The sequence below is a fragment of the Sapajus apella genome, unplaced genomic scaffold, assembly GCF_009761245.1.
Source record: "Sapajus apella isolate SASKATOON/1434 unplaced genomic scaffold, GSC_monkey_1.0 scaffold42, whole genome shotgun sequence".
In the NCBI taxonomy this organism is placed as follows: domain Eukaryota; kingdom Metazoa; phylum Chordata; class Mammalia; order Primates; family Cebidae; genus Sapajus; species Sapajus apella.
In genome coordinates this window covers 6,005,251-6,028,834 of record NW_022436982.1, presented here as the reverse complement: position 1 = coordinate 6,028,834, position 23,584 = coordinate 6,005,251, and the positions used below count along the sequence as shown (strand labels likewise).

At 36.8% G+C, this 23,584-nt stretch overlaps 1 protein-coding gene across 4 annotated transcripts in view; it reads right to left on the bottom strand.

Moving 5' to 3' along the window:
* Positions 1–23,584, bottom strand: part of LINGO2 (leucine rich repeat and Ig domain containing 2) — a 1,269,869-nt gene that overhangs the window by 147,070 nt on the left and 1,099,215 nt on the right. The gene's annotated exons all lie outside the window — the stretch shown is intronic.

Genomic DNA, 23,584 nt, shown 5'->3' with positions numbered 1-23,584 from the left:
CATCTTAACTGATAACAGCCTGGCCCAAGCCACCATCATATCTACTTGTACTACCACAATACTCTTCTGTCACCTCAGAATTCTGTTTGTTTTATTCTCCATATTGAAGGAAGAATGATTTTTAAGAGGAAAATATGATCACATTAGTCTTTAACACTCTTAACACCCTAACTATGCTCATGAAATACTGATTTATATTGATAAAATGGCTTTTGAGGCCAGGAGTAATCGGGTGCTAACAAACCTACTTCTTCAACTTCATTCTCCACCACTGTCCCACAAAGTTGCCATGCTTTTGCCCTCCTGTCCTCTTGTTCAACTCAGACTTTTTACTAATGCTGCTCCCTTGGTCTGAATGTTCTTTCACTCAGTTGATTGCTGGACATTTTACAAGTGTGATCCTGTTACTTCTACAAAGAATATGTTTTTACCCCCCAAAATCTACTGCATTCTCTGCTGTCATAGCATCATGTACTTCCTCTCTTAGCCTTTAACAAGATCAAAGTGAAAATATTATTGTGTATTTGTTTCAAATCTGTTTTCCCATTAGATTGTAAGCTCTGGGGCAAACACTGTCTTATTCACTGTTACATGCTCACATCTAGCATTGTATGTAAAATATATTGAAGGTCAAAATTATTTGATACATAAAAGAATGAATAAAATCAATAGAGTCCCTATGAAGGCCTCTCTTACTGTAATAGTAGGTGAACCACACAGTTCAGTGCAACAAAGATCTCTTACTACATGAGCTCTTAGCATGTGCTAGACACTGGATATATAAAGATAAATGCAATGCTCTCTGATTTCAAACAGCTAACTCATAGTTTAGTGGGAGGTAAGCAGAGGGCTGAAATAGATAAATCAGAGCACAAGGTAGTACATGATAACATGGAGATTTGAAAAATCTTATGTGAAGGGAAATGAACACATGCTAATGGGAAACTAAAAACTCACTCTTTTGTAAAGATATAAAATGTAGTCACATTAGAAGCCAAAAAGAAAATTAATTCAATGTTCAGTGTTTAGAAAAAGACAATTCTAGTTGACCACACCACTGTCCAGTCTTGTTTGTGGCCATTAATGTTTCCTTACCAACATGGAACCAAAGTGTAAAGACCCCTGTGCAAATTGAGGCTGGAGTTACCTTCTTCATCTTGGGGAATATTGCTTCCCATCCTCCACAACTGCCTTCCTAAGTCAATTCAACCTCTATCCAACAGACTCATTCAATACTTGACTTATTAGGATTGATGAATTGATTCGGAATGAGCTTCCCTTATGATAATGTTTCCTCTAAGTTCTGTTTTCAGGTTTGCTGTTATTTGCCACTCACAAAAACTACATTTTGGCAGTGTATTTTAGAGAGTCATTGCATCAGTCAATATCTGAGTAAGTGAAGATGTAGATAGGGTTAGAGGTGAGAGGAAGCTGAGTGAGCACTGGCCCTTTGAAGATCTTCTACAACTACACATTTTTTTCAAGGGGGAATATGACGTTTAAATGATTTCTTATTTGAAAGAAAGGATAAAAGAAGTTATGGGAGGCATTATGAAACTAAAGCCATGAGACAAACAGAGAAGACAATAAAATATTTGTTTTTGATACATGCAGTCTCCCTCTCTACTGCTGGGCTATTTCTCTTTATAGTTAGACCTTAACTATTGATGGGGTGTCCATTCTAGATCAAAATCTTGAGTATAGAGCTATAGCTTTCAGGCTTGATTACTGAGTTGAGTCCTGAGTTTGCTAAAGGCTATGTATTTTTACTAACAGAGCAACCAAATGTTAGTCTACAAAATTAAAGTAAGATAGCACTTCAAAATAAACTATAAACATAATTTTAACTAGGTCACTTAAAGGCCATTGCTAGGGGGAGAAAAAGGCTTCTAATTGCTTGCTATTGTAAATGCTGCACAGCCTAATACCTCACAGTGTGAAGAGCAAATTAGAACTTTTCATTGACAAAGATTAAACTTTTTCATCATTCCTAAATTCCTGGGGATTTCCCCCACTGCTTCTATGTGTTTTAAGCTTTTCAATTAAATCTCCTGGGTAGTGGTTGAAAGAATGCTCACTGACAAGGGAGTATTTGTCTCTGGGAGAGTGAAATTATTGCAACAGAACTTTGTCAGGTTACTCCTGTATGGGCTAAATCTCTCGGCAATAGTACCTTATCAGCACACACTGCTAGAAGCCAAGTACAGATTACATTCCCCTGCCATCAGAACTGAACTAGTGTTACATTTATTTTTGGGAAGAGAAAGAGTTTATGAAAAGTCAGGAAGTCAAGAACAGTCAACCTTGATAATTCACTTGTTTTCCCTGGGATAATTTATTTTGACATTTAGGAGTCATGAACCAGGAATATAAACTCTCCTGAACATGCTGCCATAGACTGGTGTGACAAATATAAGCTTCCGTCTTCCAATTTTCCATCAGCTTTGCTCCGACTCACCTTGATCCCTCCCACTGAGCGTTTTGAATGCTTTGCTGGGCTGCTACAAAGACCACCTTGGAATCACAACTATTTTCGTGTGTCCCAGGGCAGGAGCAGTCAATTAAAATCGGCTTAAGAGCAGCCCTGGAAAAGATTGTATTTTTTTCTATAAAATATTTCTGGTGGGACTATGGTAAAGACAGCTTTCAATTTTAAACAGTATATATGCTTGAATGAGAGATCAAAACAGCCATGTGGGAAACCAGTAGCTTGGAAGGCTGAGGTGGAAATAACAATAATATTTTAAATTCAAGTATTAATTCTGACTGAAAAATGTAAGCCAGAGAAGGGGATCCCTAGCTGCCAGAAATGAGGTAAAAGATGAATTCATTTAAGAGATCTTTATTTTCTAAAATTCAAAATTGCCTTAAGCAAGAAAACATTTGCAAGATATTACAGATGGGAGAAGAGGGCAAATGGATCAGTAATTTTATTTTAAATATGCTGTATGTGTTTAATTAGTTTCAAAACAAGGATTAATGTGAGAGACTGCAGCTGGGAAGGGAAAGGGTTGTTTTTTTTTTTAATTGAGCAGCTAAAAAATAAGGCAAATTCAGATCCGACAGACACTTGCCACCCACAGTATCAGTGATAAATTGGGCATCCCAAACTATAAAAGGCATACAAGTTTGATTCCTTATCACTAATCAGGATAAAAAATGTTCACTGGCCTGTTTTCCAAGATTTTATTCACAATAGCTTGTGCCTACTGTGACTATGTAAAAGTGGGACATGGGAAAAATTAACTGGGATGATATTCTTCCATGGAAGCCTGGCAGTCCAGCACTTAGCAAAGAACTAAGCTTTGGAAATGGAAGAGCTGTAGTATATTTCAGAGTGATTATTCTGAATATTTCTGCTTTAAAAGCCAAGCTGGTATGTTAACTCTGGAGAATCCACAGTGACTTCAAGATTTTCTTTGGTTTGCCTCACTACATTTTCTATTAAGCTTGATTTAAAATATATGTATTGGTCATTAGCATCCTTCCAAAGTTAGATTAGCACTGGGTTCTGGAAGATTTATTGGTACAAATTTCTGTTAAGGTGTTTAAAGATAAACATATGTAACCTATGAAGGTGTAGTCTTTGAATTTTTATAGAAAGTTGAAAAGCATAATTAAGTGAAAAATTAAAGAAAATGCATCTATATTTTTATTTACATGTGCTGTGTTAGATTATTTTTATTTTTATTTTTGAGATGGAGTTTTGCTCTTGTTACCCGGGCTGAAGTGCAATGGTGCGATCTCGGCTCACTGCAACCTCGGCCTCCTGGATTCAGGCTATTCTCCTGCCTCAGCCTTCTGAGTAGCTGGGATTACAGGCACACGCCACCATGCCCAGCTGATTTTTTGTATTTTTTTAGGTAGAGATGGGGTTTCATCATGTTGACTGGATGGTCTCGATCTCTTGACTTCGTGATCCACCCACCTCGGCCTCCCAAAGTGCTGGGATTACAGGCATGAGCCACTGTGCCCGGCCCCTGTGTTAGATTATATAAACGGGCATAAGTCTCTATGGCTCTTTTCATTTAAGAGGTGGGGCCTATTTCTCCATCTCTTGAATTGGGTTGGTCCATGGCTTATTTTGACCAACAGAATGTGGTGGAAGTGAGACAGTACAACTTCCTAACCTAGGCTCTAAGAAGCTTTGTCTGTTTCTATTTACTCTTGAAACTCTGAGCCACCATGTGAACAAGCCCAGGTTAGCTTTCTAGATGATGAGAGACACATAGCCTGCTTGCCCTCATTGCCCTATAGCCAACAGCCAGCAAGTCCCAAGAAGCAGAACTGCCACACTGACCAGCAGCTGACCTCAGGCACTTAAGTGAGCCCAACAGCTCTACAGAACTATTTAGCTCAGCCTAATCAAGACTGTCGACCAATAGACTCATTGTTAAAAGAAATAATTGTTGTTATACATCACTAGTTTTGGGGTGATTTGATCTACTGTGAAAAATTGTGCACGTATATATAGAGAATAAATGTGACAAAGCTATCATTGTTTTCTATTGCTCTTAGAACTGCCATTTTAACTCTTCTTAATACCCAGAGAGCTCATTTAAAATTAAAACAATCTTTTTCTTTGCTCTGGAAACAATGAGGAAGTAGGGTGAACTAATCTGGAAGCATATTGACTCATACCAATCATTGGTTAACTAAATTACTTTTCCTTTGCTTGAAGATCTTTATTAAATAATGCTTTTAATAGCTATCCACTATAACCTCTTTTTCCTATTAGCCACTACTGGAAGAAAACTCCTGTGAAATAATTGTGCTGTGTGTGCCTGCAGTCCCAGCTACTTGTGAGACTGAGGCAGGAGAATTTCTTGAATCTGGGAGGCGGAGGTTGCAGTGAGCCAAGATCATGCCACTGCACTCCAGCCTGGCGCCTGGAGACAGAGCGAGACTCTGTCTCAAAAAAAAAAAAAAAAAATTGTGCTGAACACAAAAAGCATCCAGCACATATTATGTGTAGAAAAAGCAATGATTCCTTGTCCCCTAGTTATAACCTATATATATATATATATATATATATATATATAAAACCCTTCTTGGGTTATAATAAGGACAGTAAGTTTAAGTAAAGAAGAAAATCTCCCTTAACTATGTAAAAACAGTAGTCTTTTGGTTTTCCCCAGTAGTTGCTGTTTTTTCCCCAAGCAACAATGACAAATGGGAAACATGATGTATAAATGTAACAGTTATTATTCCTATCTGAGTTTAATCAGAATAGAAGCAGTGTGTTTGCATTTTTCGGAGCCACCATCAAGCACAAAGATTAAAGTTAACTTTTATAAATAACTCAAATTATCCCTCTTATAATCTCATATTTTGTATGAGGCACAAACTTCATTTAAGTTCCTCCTTCAAACTTCCCAATTTAGAGCCCACTGAGGACACTACCTGTAACGACCATTTTGTTTACATCATTTTTTAAATTATAGTTTCATGATCATAAGATGGAACACCCTGACTCTCCATTACTGTGATGAAAATAATGTCAATCCTTTTGTATTTCTGTGTTTTTTCTCTACCTTTCTAGTAAAACTTATACATTTATTCTCAAATTTTGCCATAATTTAATTCTGATTCTCCCTTGCTAATGCTGATGCTCTTTCCTCTTTGATAATACCAGTGTTATCAATACTCGTGCAAAAGAAATCAAAGAAATATTATTCTATTTTTATTTTAGAAATATTAATAACGAAAAGATAAATAAAGTATGGGAAAAATATAAGGTAGAATACCGCCCCCCACACACACACAAATGAATGTACTAATAAGAGAGTTTCACTGCTGGGCTCACTACATAACTGATCACATTTCCATTTAAACATTGATCAACCTGCCATATGTACATCCTCTGAAGCACAGGGACCAAAAATCACTCATCATTTCAACCTGATTGCAATTAGAGTTAGAAAGTCAGATTGGCACACTTTATTCTCTGTGTATGCAGTAATAGATATCTAGAGAGAAAGTAAGAATATGCATGAACAGCTGAAGACAAAAATACTCCACTTCCCTTTTCCCTCTCAACAACTGTTCTGAAACACCAGGGGGTGGTTTTTCTTGTACTGATGAGACGTCATGTTATTAGGAAGTGTTCAGAAAATGTGCTCTCCAGTGAAGCTCTCGGGGAATATAAGTTCTTCTCTTCATGAGCAAATGTTTTCTGGTGCCCTGTTTGTGCTGGGCACTGTTCTAGGCTCTGAGAGTATCATGATGAACAAGAAACAGTAGTGCTCTAATGGAACTTGTGTTCTCATCTGGGTAGATAAATCATAATAGTGAAAACATGAGTAAGTGAAATAGTGAAAACACGACAAATACATGAGTAAGAAAAACATCAAGCAGTGATAACTGCTATTCAGAAAATTCAGTAGGGTGATTAAATGTATGAAAAAATAAAATGAAGTGCTATGACTGAAAAGTGTCCCCCCAAATTTATATATTGAAGCTCTAACCCCAGTGTGACTATTGGGAGATGGGGTCTGTGGAAGGTAATTAAGGTTAAATGAGCTCATGTGGATGGAGTCCTAATTCAATAGAAGCCATCAACACTTTATAACAAGAGAAACCTCTTTCACTCTCAATCTCTCTCCACACACAGGCCCTAAAGAAAGGCCATGTGAGGACATAGAGAAAACGCGGCTCTGTAAGCCAAGAAACCAAATTGACCAGAAACTGGACCTTGGATTTCTGACCTATGAAACTATAAGAAAATACATCTCTGTTATTTCAATCAGGGTTCCCCAATCCCCAAGCCATAGCCCTTAATGGTCTGTGACCTGTTAGGAACCCGGCTGCACAGGAGGAAGTGAGAGCTGGCAAGCAAGCATTACCAACTGACCTCCGCCTCCTGTCAGATCAGCAGCAGCATTAGATTCTCACAGGAGCCCTATTGTGAACTGTGCATGTCAGGGATATAGGCTGCGTGCTCCTTATGAGAATCTAATTCCTGATGATCTGAGGTGGAACAGTTTCATCCCAAAAACACCCCCTCACACCTCCAAGTCCATGGAAAAATTGCCTCTGGCAGCATGAGCAGACTAAGGCAAAAGGAAGGCCCAAACAATCTAAAAAAGAGTATTTAGAAAATTTGCCTGATTCTCCTCCATGCTGGGCACAAAGGAACAATTCAAGCCTGACAACTATTCTTATTACAAATTTCAAATTTTTCAACTGCCTTCTTTCCAGTCTCCATGTCTCCCTCCCCCACCCTGCCCCTGGGGATATCATGAAAGAATGAAAAAGTCAGAGGAAGAAGAAAACTCATTTCAATTCATGTCTGACTGAGAAATGTACTATTGCGGCTACATGGCTTTAGTGCCATATCAGAACCCCAATTCATATACGCATTCCAAATTTACTGCTCTAGTCTTACTTGTCTCTTCTTTCAGCATCTCTCCACAGCCTCCCCATCCCACTATCCACCGTTTTCTGGCCCAGAAGCACCACAGTGTTTTAAAATCCTATAGTCTGATAGCTCTGTTCACTAGCAGTTCTGCGAAGCCTTCTCAAGTTCTTTAAATTTGTCAAACCTTGGTTACTTTATCTGTAAATTGGAGGAAAAACAGCTATATCACAGGGCTTTGGGGAAAATTAAATAAAATAGCACAAATAGAAGTGTCTTATTTATGGCAAAATGAGTGTTGTTTTATTTACTTACTTTTTCCTTCCCCTTCTTAGTCTTGTTTTTCATGCTTATGTGACTGCTTACTACACAAGCAAAACATTCTGAGCTTTCTCATGAAGTTTCCATGGTGTTTCTTTATCTAGAATGCTCCATGCACCATCTCCCCCATTTCTTAATTCCTCCTCCTGGCTAATTCCTTGGCTTTTTTTTTCTTTCTTTTTTTCTTTTCTGAGATGGAGTCTTGCTCTGTCTCCCAGGCTGGAGTGCAATGGTACGATCTCAGCTCTCTGCAATCACTGCCTCCTGGGGTTCACTCAATTCTCCTGTCTTAGCCTACTGAGTAGCTGGGTTACTGGTGCATGCCATCACGTCCAGCTAATTTTTTGTATTTTTAGTAGAGATCAGGTCTCACCATGTTGACCAGTCTGGTCTTGAACTCCTGACTTCAGGTGATCTACCCGCCTCGGCTTCCTAAAGTGCTGGGATTACAGGCATGAGCCACTGCACTCGGCCCTCTTTGTTATTTTTCGGATCACTTCCCTCCTCCAGATGGCTTCCTTGTTTCTCTAATGCTGTTTTCTATTATATGTTCTCATAGCACTACACACCTCTCTCATACAACATTTAATAGAAGCATGCCTTTAGATTTATTTGTATGATTGTTTGGGGTCTTTCCCCCACTAGCCAGACCTCTATGAGGGCAGAAATCATATTTGTTTTGGTCAATATTATATTCCTAGCACTCGGTGCAATGCTTAGTGTGTAAAAGGTATAAAAATATTGAATAATTTCTAAATCTTTATTTTGTCCATTTTTCTTTGGTACTACCATTTGAAATTTCCTATTTTGGAATACATTCTGACTTTGAGAAAATTACTTACTCTTGTATCTCAATTATTTGTTAATCTGTAAATAATGGAGTTGGATTAATGCCACTCTAGGATTTCTTCTATCTCCAAAAATCTATGACTCTATTATGCATGTTTCTGTGCCACTCCATTTCATCTATTTTTTTTCAGTAATTACTGCTGCTTTAGTTCCAATAGGTGTCCATTTACCTCTATTAGTCACAGGACAGAGTACTTCTTAAGGGTAATCAGAAAAGCATACTAAGCTAAACCTTTCTCAAGCAATACAGAGGACAAAGCAAAAGGGCCAGTGCTAATTCACCAATACAATTTCACACGGAAACTTCAGTTGGATGTTTGCTCAACCTCATAAGTGATTCATTTCTAAGTGGAGTCTGTGCATTTTTTGAGATGTAAAACACCTCATATGCTTGGCTACTTTTGAAAATAGGTAAGTCATCAAAGTCTAAAATTCATAGCTACTACAATCTCCTCTACACGCACCCCTTCTAAGAAAAAGGCAGTCATTTTAGAGACCTACTTCACATTTCAGGACATAGAATTGCAGAGTCTAAAGCAAAATCTGTGAGAGTTGTTCTAAAAGGAACACAGATATGAGAATAACAGCAGTGTAAGTTCACTGCTGCTCAGACACAACTGGAAGCAAAAAGCCAGAGGCACTGCCAGAACCTCATTCAAATGGAAGTACATACAGGTCTTAGAGCTTTCCCTGAATGAGTCTTCCCTTTGCACTTGATTCTGAAAGCTCTCTCACAGCTACAATACCCAGTGACTCAAGACCAAATGCTGTCTTTGAAAGGGACACAGACTATGAGGTCCCTTTAAAGTTGCAATTAGGTTATTTCCCCTATGAAAAAACTGAAGGGAAGGGGTGTGAACTAACTTTCTTTTCAGATAAAATTACCTTTGTGGAGTCTTCAGGCAGCCAAGTGTGCTGCAACCATTAAACAGCATGTCATACTCGATGTGATGATGTAATGCTATGGTAATCTTCTATATAAGGAAGGTGCAGTGTAAAACTTATTTTACCTTACACTGGCCATTGATCTTTTATACTCACTCCATGGTACCTTCAGCTCACTTAGAAAAGTCTGAAAGTAACATCAAATCCAAATAGGAGATAGAGAAGGGAAAGAAAAAATAGACTCTTAGGAGGGTAACTTTCTGAGCTAGAGGCCTCTCAGTATTGCCGTCTTTTCCTATTAGTTTTGTTCAGAGTAAAAAGGCAATACAATAGAATGCAACCTGAGACTATTAATTCCTGGTAAAAAGAGTCCCAAAGGATGAAAACCAACAGTCCTTGAAAACTTATTAAGTATCAACACCATTCTGAACACTTAGTTCTTTCTTTTCCATTTAATACATCTACCCTGACAGATAAATATTTTACCCATGTTTTGTCGATGAAGAAACTCAGTCTCAGAAAGGTGCAACAATGTGCTGAAGTTCACACATAGAGATTAGTCTCAAAGTCATTCCAAAATTATCTGAGACATAAGCCTATGCTTTGTCTTCTACTTCATGCTGTAAGTAAAAAATGGAAAACCCTGATAAACATTAATGCAAAAATCCTCAATAAAATACTGGCAAACTAATTCCAGCAGCATATCAAAAAGCTTATCCACCACGATCAAGTTGATTTCATTCCTGGGATGCAAGCCTGGTTCAACATCCACAAATCAATAAATGTAATCCATCACATAAACAGAACCAATGATAAAAACCACATGATCATCTCAATAGATACACAAAGGCCTTCAATAAAATTCAACATCTCTTAGGTTAAAAACACTCTATAAGCTAAGCATTGATGGAACATATCTCAAAATAATAAGAGCTATTTATGTCTAACTTATAGACGATATCATACTGACTGGACAAAAGCTGGAAGCATTCCCTTTGAAAATCAGTATAAGACAAGGATGCCCTCTCTCACCACTCCTGTTCAATATATTATTGGAAGTTCTGGCCAGGGCAATCAAGCAAGAGAAAGAAATAATGGGTATTCAAATAGGAAATGGGGAAGTCAAATGGTCTCTGTTTGTAGATAACATAATTCTACATTTAGAAAATCCAATCCACTCAGCCCAAAAACTCCTTTAGCTGATAAGCAACTTCAGCAAAGTCTCAGGATACAAAATCAATGTGCAAAAATCATAAGCCTTCCTATTACCAACAAGAGACAAGCAGAGAGCCAATCATAAATGAACTCCCATTCACAATTTTCACAATTGTTACAAGGAGAATAAAATACCTAAAAATACAACATACAAGGGATGTGAAGTATCTCTTCAAGGAGAACTACAAACCACTGCTCAAGGAAATAAAAGGGGACACAAAGAAATGGAAAAACATTCCATGCTCATAGATAGGAAGAATCAGTATCGTGAAAATGGTCATACTGCCAAGTAATTTACAGATTCAATGCTATTCCCATCAAGTTACCATTGACTTGCTTAGCAGAAATAGAAAAAATTACTTTAAATTTCATATGGTACCAAGAAAGAACCCATATAGTCAAGACAATCCTAATCAAAGAGAACAAAGCTGGAGGCATCATGCTACCTGACTTCAAACTACACTACAAAGTTACAATAACCAAAACAGTGTGATGCTGGTACCAAAAAGGATATATAAACCAATGGAACAAAAAAGAGACCTCAGAATAACACCACATATCTACAATAATCCCATCTCCAACAAACCTGACAAAAATAAGCAATGGGGAAAAATTTCCCTATTTAATAAATGCTGCTGGGAAAACTGGCTATCCATATGCAGAAAACTGAAAATGGATCCCCTCCTTACACCTTATGCAAAAAATAACTCAACATGGATTAAAAACTTAAATGTAAAACCCCATACCATAAAAACCCTAGAGGAAAACCTAGCAATACCATTCAGGACATAGGCATGTGCAAAGACTTCATGATTAAAATACCAAAAGCAATTGCAACAAAAGCCACAATTGACAAATGGGATCTAATTAAACTAAAGATCTTCTGCACAACAAAAGAAACTAGCATCAGAATGAACAGGCAACCTACAGAATGGGAGAAAAGTTTTGCAATCTACCCATCTGACAAAGGTCTACTATACAGAATCTACAAAGAACTTAAACTTACACACACACAAAAATCCCATCAAAAAGTGGGCAAAGTATAGGAATGAACCCTTTCCTAAAGAAGACATTTTTGTAGCCAGCAATCATATGAAAAAAGCTCATCATCACTGATCATTAGAGAAATGCAAATCAAAACCGCAATGAGGTAACATCTCACAGCAGTCAGAATGGTGATCATTAAAAAGTCAGGAAACAGCAGATGCTGGCAAGGCTATGGAGAAACAGGGACACCTTTACACTGTTGGTGGGAGTGTAAATTAGTTCAACCATTGTGGAAAACAGTATGGCGATTCAATAAGGATCTAGAACCAAAAATGCCATTTGACGCAGCAATCCCTTTACAGGGTATATACCCAAAGGAGTATAAATCCTTCTACCACAAAGACACATGCACACGTATATTTAATGAAGCATGATTTACACTAGCAAAGACTTGGAACCAACCCAAATGCCCATGAATAAAAGACTGGACAAAGAAAATGTAGCACATATACACCATGGCATATTATGAAGCCATAAAAAAGAATGAATTCATGTCCTTTGCAGGGACACGGATGAAGCTAGAAACCATCATTCTCAACAAACTAACACAGGAACAGAAAAACCAAACACCACATGCTTTCACTTATGAGTGGGAGTTGACAGAACACACAGACGCAGGGAAGGGAACATCACACACCAGGTGCAGACAGGGGGTGAGGGGCAAAGGGAGGGACAGCAATAGGAGAAATACCTAATGCATGTGGGGCCTAAAACCTAGATGATGGGTTTGTAGATGCAGCAAACCACTATGACACATGTATGCCTATGTAACAAACCTGCACATTCTGCATGTGTATACCAGAACTTAAAGTAAAAATAGAAAATGGAAAACAAAGAGGCTGACATCATGCATTTATCCTGTGTAAGTTTACTGGAATTGCACAGAAAAAAAAAAAAATGAGTCTAGGAAACTTTCAGCTCTGGCCAGCTGTTTTATTAAATTATAATCATGTTTTAGGAAGGGAATAATCAAAGTGAATGTGGCTAGTTCAGAGTAATCATTCTTCTAATTCTTTATTCCTTCAACAAAAATGTGCTCCCCCTTTCCGCAACGATCTAAAAGTCTATCAGGAAAGGGGATGCTGGAAAAAGATAATCATAGTACAATAAACATAATGCAAAGGACTTCACCCCTATTAATTAATCAATACAGTATAGTTATCTTCCCTTATTAAAAACAGGAAAGAACGCGGCAACAGAGATATACAAGGGCTTTTAGAGTCACATGGGACAGAGTGATACGTTATTTCTGGAAAAGTCACGATATGTGAAGGTGATATTAAAACTGTATCTTAAATGATAGAATAAATCTTAAAAAGACCAAGCTGAAAGATAGAAGACATGGGGGCAGCAAGAATAAAAGCATGAAGGGTTAAAAAGTCCAGAGATAGGAATGTAAATTATTCAGCCATTGTGGAAGACAGTGTAAGTGTCGTACTTATAAGTGGGAGCTGAACAATAAGAACACATGGACATAGGGAGGGAAACAACACACGCTGGGGCCTGTCGGTGGGTAGGGTGGGGGAGGGAGAGCATTGGGAAAAATAGCTAATGCAGTCTGGGCTTAATACTGAGGTGATGGGCTGACAGGTACAGCAAACCACGATGGCACATGTTTACCTACGTAACAAACCTGCACATCCTGCACATGTACCCCATGAATTAGAATTAGAATTAAAATTTAAATTAAAGAAAGAGCTCAGAGAATGCAGGAGTGTGTGGATTTCATATGGAGAACTGACAGCAAAATACTGCCTGTCTTACTTCTAAATGAATAGCAGATGTTATTTAGATTGATTTGAACTTGATATTTGCTACTTAATACCAAGTAGCAAGTCATCTATAGATTTTCAAAAACCTTAATGCCATATTTTCACCAACATTAGCTTATAAGTACACTGCTAGTTTAATAAGGAGAAGGCAATGCTTCTAACAATGCAGTGACTCAGTCACTAAGCTATCTAATTTTGGAGTGGCAAGTAGAAAATCGGTGGATATAAGGAATGAACACGCTTGAGAGTGGGCATTGTGAGAAGACAGGTCAGTGTGATTTTGGAGACGGTAGTAACTAATATGTGATCTTCACAAAACAACAAAATAGGGATCAGTTCTAATTGCAGCAATTCATATACAGTTATATGTATATTCAATATTATTGTAAAATTAACTTATGCTTGGTAAGTACTAACTATTTGTGCTAATTGTTGTAGAGATTTGCTAATACATATCATCTTACTAGCATATGAAGTCTACATCTAGTAAGGAACAAAATATAAATATACAGTGAATATCATGCAAGATAAAAAATGATCCTTGCCATGAAAAATTCAACAAATAAGTCTGGGGCTTTAAGAGCAAAAGAACCCTCTTCTGACATCTTACATAGGAGGTGATACTGCGTATTTATCATAAGGGCTTGGAAATTAATTGTATAATTTGTCCTTGGTCCCTGGATCATTGCCAGCCTGGGTTAAATAAAATCTTGGTTAAAACATTTTACTTTTGGCAGTCAAGTCAAAATACAGTGTTTTTTTTTTTAAAAAGGGGCTCACTACTTCTCTTAGACTGTTATAAAGACAGTGCAAGGAAGAATCAATTCTAGCAACATCTGAGTCTTGAAAATGAATCATAGGTGGGTCAAAGGATTTTAGCATGTAGGTCAGTAACCAGCAAACCCAATAACCTCATGAGGGCTCCCAATGTAGAAAACACTAGAATCCTAGATAACTAGAATCAGGTTTTGAAGATAAAAGAGTCAGAACTCCTGAGTTTATGGATGGGAAAACTGAGATCCAGTAACTATAACATAAGCTCACTCCGGTAGTCAGTAGCACAGATTTAGCATCAAGATGTCCTTGTTCCCACTGCATTTCTAGTCCCCTCGTATTCTATGCCACTTAGAAGCACAAGTCAACTCTTTGAGGGTCAGCACCATATTTGTGCTATCTTGGTATGCCCATAAGTGTAAGGCTTTGTGCACATTATGAACTTAGCAATAATTTATTGACTAAATGCATAGAATTCCTAGGATTGAATTAATGGCATCCCTGTAGAATTAATGCAAAAAATATTTGAAAAAATTCCACAGGATAAAAGAACAGTTATCAATTTATTCTCAGTTAGTCTACCCAGACTAATATTGAAACTACTATGTGTATGCATTAGCAATTGTCTTGATAAAATGCTGTCTTGTGCAGTTAGCACAGGGAATTAGGGGCTCATGTTGAAAAGTCTGAGGTTAGGGGTTCAAACTCTATGCAAGTTGGTTCATATTAGATTCTCTGCATCCATCAGCAAAAATCACTAGCTGGTATCATTACTATAGAAAAACTGGAAGAAATTTGGATGGGATCATTAAAAATATCTCATCTCTTGACTGGAAAATCACTTCAAAATATGATTTTAAGCTGTAATGAAGTAGTTAAAAGCATAGGCTCTAGAACCAGACTGCCTGGAACTGAATTATAGCTTTACTACTTTATATATATACTTGGGCAGGTTAATATAATCTTAGCATTGATTTCCCTATCTTTAAAATGTATACAATAGTAACAATAATACATAATTCATGGGGATGTGCTGATTAAGGCATCTAAGTAAAGCCTTTAACACTGTGGCTGGAACAAAGAAAACATTCAGTGACCAACAGCTTTTATTAATTTTATCAAACCTTTTGCCTGATATCTAATTCTATCTTACAAGATGTAAGTTACTCCCCTCTCCAGATTTATAATTTTAGAGGCCTATTGATATCAAGTCTGGCCCTCTTTTGGCAAATATTACAGCATGCTTGATTAAAAGCCCCAAAATACCTCAGTGTATCAATCTGTCTCTAGTAAAAGTTAAAACTAATCACCTATGTTACCCTCACCTTAGAAGTATAGATAAATGCACTATGAAAAACAAACACAAAAACACCCTTCAAGATTTCTAGTCAAATGTGAAATATTCCAACCACAATTAATTTATTTCACAGGTCAGACCACAGGTTAAAATACTAGAGTTCCTTTATTCCCAACATACATATTGTGGAGAAGATAGAGAAAAGGTAAAAAGAATAAAAAAATGAACCTTAATTTTGAGAGCTCTGAGCTATACTTAAATTTCAATAGGGAATGGCTCTTTAAAAGGTAATACGGCAACTTAACAGGTAAATTTCTTCTAAAACAAACTGGAAAGAAATAGGATTGATGCTAATGGAACTGAGGAGGGAACTAAATAGACCATAAAAGCCTCGGCTGCTATCCCAGGCACAAAAAGATGTGGAAAACCAATCTAAGGTAATTCAGTTCATCACAAAAACACATTGTCCAGTTGGAGGTACTGTGAATAATACCTTAATGCCTGTCACAATAGATGGGGATGGTCTTTCTTTTATTCTTTTATTCTGAGGCAATCTCTTTGTGGAACTTTATTTGTATAGCTAACAATCTGAACGAAGGAGCTCTTGTGAGGACTTATGCACCTTTATTGTTGCCAGGGAAACTGGGTCTTAATTTCTAGTGGCTGAATGCCAAAGAAAACAGGTTCTACAGAAAGGGAAGAAACTTGGTAACACTGCATTTATTGGAAATATTCAGCGTTAAAGGGTCCTTTTCTGGGACCCACGATTTCAATAGATCTACAAGTACCCCCCGCTTCACCCCACTGCTTTCAAATGAACTACCAAATAGCAGTTTGCTTTTTACTTGACTCAGCAATATGGTAGTAATTATTCACAGAATTTCTAGATGTAAAATGGAAAAGAAATTAATAATGAGTGTAGTTCCTTGTTAAATTCCAGTGGAAGCAACACATAATTATCCTTTTGACAGCTCAAACTAGCTTATTAGGAAAGCCTACTCTTTCCATTTACAAGGTTCTTCTTACACAGACCCGGGAGCTTCACATACCTTTTGTGGTATTAATAGTTCAAAACAGTGGTGCTTTAAGTGAAACAGAGAAAAAAAAAAGAAGCATAATTGCCTGGATTTAAAAACAAAACAAAACAAACCCTTTCCATACACAAAAAATATCTGTTACATATGGATTTATTTAGAATCTGTCTGTTTCAGTTTGAGAATTTTGGGGGTTATATTTCCCTCAAAATTATATTTTAGATGCACTGATAGAAGATTTTTGGGTCTCCAGAACACAATTAATTATAGACTGTAAATTTGTGGCAAAAAATATCATAAAATGAACTAGAAAGAAATAAGAATAAAGGGGAAATAAAAGTGGTGAAAAAATACTAGGCAACAATTGTGTATGTGCTGTCTCTCAGTACAGAGGTTTCTTTTTTACTAACAGCACATAGATTCCTCGACAAATCTGCTTTTTTTCTGTAATTAAACTAGAAGTCATTTTTACATATTGTTAAAGGCTGTTGGTGGTTTTAATTTACCTATGCAATGCAGGAATAATCCATCTCTGTTCTTTTAGGGTTTTTGTTCCTCCTCTATTGTTACACAGGGATTTTACCTCCTTAAAATTTAAATTCTTTATCTTTGATTATCTTTACTGCTCTGCATTCTTTTTTCTTTCTATCTTGTTGGACTTGGTAGCACTCCCATGGAACCTTCAAGAAAACAAAGGGACCTAGTCCTTTTTGTGCTTGGAGCTACTGCAGCCAGTAGATAGGCAATCTAAATGAAATCAACCGGGTCTCTTGGCAGAGAGCGGTAAAAGACAATAGGACAATAGGGTCTAAAATGTGTCCCTTACAAGAATATTCCTCAGAGAAATACCCAAACATTTATGAACTATATCTTTGGGAAGATTGTTTTACTTAAGGAAAAAAGCTCTTCTAAAGACCAGTGAATAAAGAAAAACTGCACACTTAAAAAATTCAATTTCTTGTCATTACTCCACCAGAATATGAATCAGTGAAAATAAGCGTGAAGACTTCAGAACCAATGAATTATATATTCAAGCCTGGTGCTATTAAAAATAAATATCTTGCAAAAATGCAATATTCGATGCTCTTTTAAATTCCTAAGGATTGAAAATTTTATAACATTGCCAAAAATAAATGCCATCATCTCTACTTTATATATAGGAGAAAACAAGACAAAAGATGAATTGACTTACATGGAAAAATCAGAGCTGGAAGAGTACTTAATTCCTGGTCTTCATTAAACTAGTCCATGATACTACTCTTTACTTAATTTCCTAATTTTAATGTCTTCCATTGTCTTGAGGCAGTACACAAGAAAGCTTAAAACAAAACATTCAGTAGTGTATGCTTTCTCAGTGTCTAGTTTGGGAATAGATTACTAGTATCAAAAGCCATTACGAATAATTTTCAGGAAAGACAGTCTCAATCTATATGATGCTTTTTATCAGCAGCACACTTTAAAAAATATTTAAATGTTTTAACAATTCATAGTGAAACAGTACGATGTATATAAACACAAGAATTTGAGGAAGGAAAATAACAAGAGCTTAGGGCTTCATTACATTCCAGATAAATGCAAATCTTATTGAAACTCACATCTTACTGGATAACTATCAATCAGCATTATTGTTTTGTCTATAAGAAAACAGAGAGTCAGAAAGTTTTGCTAAGCTGTCCAGAATCACACAGGCCCAAATGGAATTAGAACCAGAGATTTTTGTTTCCTAAACGCTTATTTTTCCCACCATGTTACAGAAGAGTAGCTCTGTGGGTTTCAGTATGAAAGACGTATAATCATTCCTCCTCCTGGACTTCTTCCTGGGAATGCTGACTTAGACTTTTCCTTGTCTTTTCCATTTCCAAGCCACCATCACAGTGTCAACAGAACCACAAGTCATATTTTTTTAGTTCATTTCATATAAGAGTTCAATTACATTGAGATAATTTTGAGAGTTTTATTACATTTTTAACTATTGTAATTATTCACTGTTCTAAAATGTGCTGAGAAATTGGGTCATGCCTACTGCAGGCAACATGCCTACTGCTGACTGCTTTATTGTGATAGGCTTACCAATATCCAATTTGTCAAAATATATTTATAATACCTAAATAGTCTCTTTTCTATTTCTTCTTTTTGTTTGTTTGTTTTCTAACTTTGGACCAAATTCTCAACATTTGAAAAATATGTTATGTGTCACTATTTTCTTCTCATTCTTGTGCTTACCTCTTTTTTTTTGTTGAGATCAAAGTTGAACCAAATATTTGAGAGTATTGAATAATGTGGAATGGAGAAAAGCAGCCACTTCACATTTCCCAGGCTTTTAGAAAAACAAAACTAAGCATAGTAACATATCTTCTAGTTTTAAGGATCTCCTAATATAATAGTCAGTTTTCAAAAAGGAAATCCATTTAACTAACAAAATATGAAGAAGGAAGAGCCTTAAAAATAGACTACATACTTTGATTTATTTGGCTATGTGAAAGGTAAGAGCAGCCTGGATTTGATTCTAGCACTGAGTCTTTTCATCTGCCTGGTCAGCAATGTCTTCCTGTTTCTTTCCTTTTCTCTCAGTTGTGTGTCCTTCTTAAGGCTGCACTCTCAGGAATGGAAGACACCTTTTCTAGATAGGGACCTGCCTTCAGTCAAGAGACACCAGTCTATGTAGTCCTCATGGCAGAGATTATTGTTTCTGGAACATATTTGGGATTCAAAAATGCTTTTGTAATTGGCCTTCTGACTAAAATTAAACAAAATGTGAGCCCTTCTGTAAAAGATGAACAGGTAACTTTTGATTCTCCAATATGGACATTTAAAAAATATTTAATTCTTATATAGAAAAAGCATAATAATGTTATAGAATATCTTGGGACATTTTTCAGCCTATTTTTGGGACTAGGAAACACAACTCCCACAGGAATAGAGATGGCACTTAAACCTGGCATATGGCTGTGGACTCTCTCAAGGAGTGGCTTTAAAGACAAACGGCACATTCACTGAAGCATTTGCTTTGTAATAGTCTGAAGGACGCCAAATATCTTGGCAGTCATTAACCCTGGTCATAGCTTAGAGTTTGAATCCCATCTGGATTCAAGAAATCTGATTCTGCTTTATGTCGTTAAGAAGAGTGTTTGAAGTTAACATGTTAAAATCATGCACTTAAGCTTAGGAACAAGATCTAAGATAAGGCTTTGGGAGAACTAAACTACTTTTCTTTACAGGAACAGACGATTACACTTCAATTGTTTTTTTACCACTGGCAATTTCAAAATCAAACAGGTGAAAAGAAAGGAAGTTTTTCCTCAATCACAGACATATCACATTTATAATGATGCATATTATACCATCTGCACATTCCTATTAAAAGACAAAAAGAAAATGCCTCAGGGACAAACTATGTTTATCTTGTTTCTTTTTTGATTAGTTTCACATACAGATATAATTTTTTATTTACCTCTGAGTAAACAGAGATCAACTTATTTTTCCCAGTGAAATATTAAAATATTGCCCTCATTAGAAATTCCCATTGGCTTTCTGAGAAATGGGATCACCATCAAGGCAGCTGCTAGCATTCATTAGTAACGTTCTGGGACATGGACTAGCTGTTGGAGAGAGATGGAAAAAATACAGGAAAAGAAAAACAGGAACAAAAGGAAAGCTCATGCGTTTCTTCAATGATTCTTGCTATGGGCTTTCACTGAATCAAGCAAACCTCTAGTGAACAAAAATAAATATTACCAGTAATAATATAAGGGAAGATTGTTTAGAAGATAATGACATGTGCCATGAGAGAGAAGGCTGTGTATTATTCACACGAAACATATAGAATGAGATAGATTCCCACATAAAAAGAAGGTTGGCAGCCAGCAGTATCCTAAATGCCATTTCAAATCTCTTGTTGTCAAAAGGAATTGTGCTTTCGGTAGGTCATTCAGAACTCTGGAGCCAGAAAACAATGTCAAGAGGACATATATTCTTCAGCAAAACACTGGAGAGAGTAGAAGGAAGAAGAAAAATATGTGTACATTGGCTATGTGGCTAAAGCTTCTCAGTACCAGAGGGAAACGGTGGCAGCATATTTCTTAAGACCTTTCAGAAGCCCAGGCAGCATAACAATCCATTGGCTTAAAGAGAAATAAAATACAGGTAGTTTTTTCTGTAATTAAAGATCACTAGTGATCTAAGAACATCTATTTATTTCAGCAGTCTCAGTCTATATTTGTTTCAGAGGATACTTCAAACAGAACTGCTTATATGTAGCATATGTAAAAATTTCTTTTAGCACATTAATTTGTGGAATATTTTAGTAGCACTATGGAAATAGTGTACGGTAGAAATTTCTGCCCAAATGCTGAAGCTAGACTGTTATGGTTCCCTTAGTATTTTTCTCCAGCCAAATTAGCCCCAACCTTATGAACATATGCTGTTGACTGCAGAGCTTTCTTAGAGTCCCATCCCTGTAATAGGAGAGGTTTCAGTTCCAGATCATTAAGGTGCACTTAGATTTCCAAGACCAGAACCCAGGGGAAATAAGTACAGGGAAAAATATTGAGTGACCTTCTTTTCTGAGGGAGCCAAAGTGTGAGCCGAGCCCATGAAACTAACTGGTGACATAAATGAAATACTACGATACTGCCTGAGGCTGATCAATCACTAAGAACAGAACAGCTACTTTCAAATCCAATTCCAGAGGTTCATTTTTTACATTCCCCAAATGTCTCTAATTGCCAGCATATTTATCCCATCATTTGTGATAAACACTCTCTAGTGAAAATTGAGTACCAACCACACTGCACCTGTTATACTCCATACCAATAGGATCTCAAATTCTAATCATTCAAATTAATCTTAACAAGGCTGATTTAAATGAAGGGCCTTAACTACTAAGCAGCTCTGTCATGGAAAAAAGGAAAATTTTGATCAAAGGCCACAGAATTTGTCATCTCTGCAGCAGTCTGTGATATTAATTCCTCAACATAATTTCTGTAGCCAAAGAATGTTATATCATATTCTGTGCTGTATTTTCATGATGTGACTTACAGTAAAATTCCATATCTAAAGGGTTAAAACTCCAGATAACTGTATTTTATTGGCTTTGGCTACTACAAAAACATAAATCTAAAATAATTACTGAATAATTGCATTAGCAAGGGTATTTGTAGAAGGTCAGAAGACTAGTCAAAGATAACGTTTTTAAGTGGAAGGAAAAAAAAAAGACACCTTGACTGACCACTGAGACCAAGACAATGCATAACATAACAGAGAGTTGTTTATGGGACTCTCTATCATCTTGTAGTGAATCTTCCAAAATGAAGTGATGTTGATGTTTCTGTCCCTTTCATACCATAACCTTGTGAAAGCTGCTGCATGACATTCCCAAATGTGACTGACATGTTTGAGATGGCTTGACTTAAACTACAGGCTATTAGGCAAAGATGAAGTTCACTTTGGGGCACCCTGGGGGTCCCTCAAAGAAATAGGCAATCATACAATTAGAGGCTTATGACTCTTAGTTGGTAGAGACTTGCCATATGCATTAACAAGCCAGAGACACAGCAAATAAACATCAACTTTAAATACATGATAAATCAAAAGTCCCAGGCCATGGCACTCCTATTTTCAGGTGTTAAATTTTTTGCATGGCTAATAGCTCTTCAACTGGGGATGCCCAGCAGTGAGCAGATGGATGTTGTTACCCTTCAGAGAAACAACACTCTCTAACCTTACTTTGGTTTGTTCTTCATGAAGGCATTATGGAAAAAGAAAATGAAATAAAAGCATACCTAGCATTTTTTATAAATGAAGAATTTTGTTAGACACTTTACATGCATCATTTATATGAATACGCACAATTTAAAATGAGCTATTTTAAAGATGAGGAAATTGAGATTTACAGAAGTCCCTTAGGTACTAGGTAGATGAAATTTTACCGGAACTCAGTTCTGTCTACAAGATAGCCCCTAGCAATTTCTTCTTTCTCTGTCTGTACTTGCCACGCCTTTCATCTAGAAGTAGAGACATATGGCCTTTCACTTGAATCGGATATAGTTCTATGACTGGTTTGGTGAATAGAATGTAGTAGAAATGATGTCCAGGGATTTTGATGATCATGCCTTTGGGGACTTGGAGGGTTTGCTTTCACTCTTGGAAGACAGCCACTATGTAAAGTACAACTATACTGTTGAAGAGAGTCAGGCCCTGGAGAATGAGAAACTATGTCAACCTCAGTCAAGATGCCCTTCCAGTACTGCATGAAGCAGAAATGAGCATTTCCATTAAACCCTGCCCAAACTGCTAAATTATGGGCAAATAATGCACACTATTATTCTTATTCCAAGCTACCACATTTTGGAGAGATTTGTTATAAAACAATAGATAACTGAAACACAACTCCCAAATCCAGACTATTTTTACTGCATGGTGCTGACTTCACGCTTTCTTAAATATTAATTTGGCAAGAAAACTTTTGGCTGAATCAAATAGGTATTTCGGATTTGTCAATGGAAAAGAGCAATTTTAAAAGTTTTTGTTATTTTAAGCCAAAATACATTGAGTAGTTCAACCCTGTGCCCTGTGAGGTAGGCACAACTTTTGATCATTGTTTCACAGGTGAAGAAAGTGAGGTATAGAGATGTTAAGTGCTTAGCTGCTAGAAAGTTGCAGATCTTGGATCAAAACCATGTGGCCACGTTCCTGAACCACATTGCCGGACTTGGTCACTGACATTTGAATCTGACAAAAGTAGCTGTGACAAGAATCCTACTTTTATAACTCAAAACTGTAATGCTTAATTTGAAAAACCTATACTACATACTACCCTAAAGAACTTTCCTTGGGGAGTAGATATAGACGTTAAATAAGCAAGTGCATCCTTCTTGGAATGTCACAAATAGGGGATTGCTGAATAGAGGATGCTTCCCGTGGGATCAGACAAGACACCTATGAATAGGGAATGCAAGCCTATCAAATGGCAAAAATGTCCTCTCTATGGTGGAAATGTCCTCTCTATGGTGGAAATGTCCTCTCTACGGTAGAA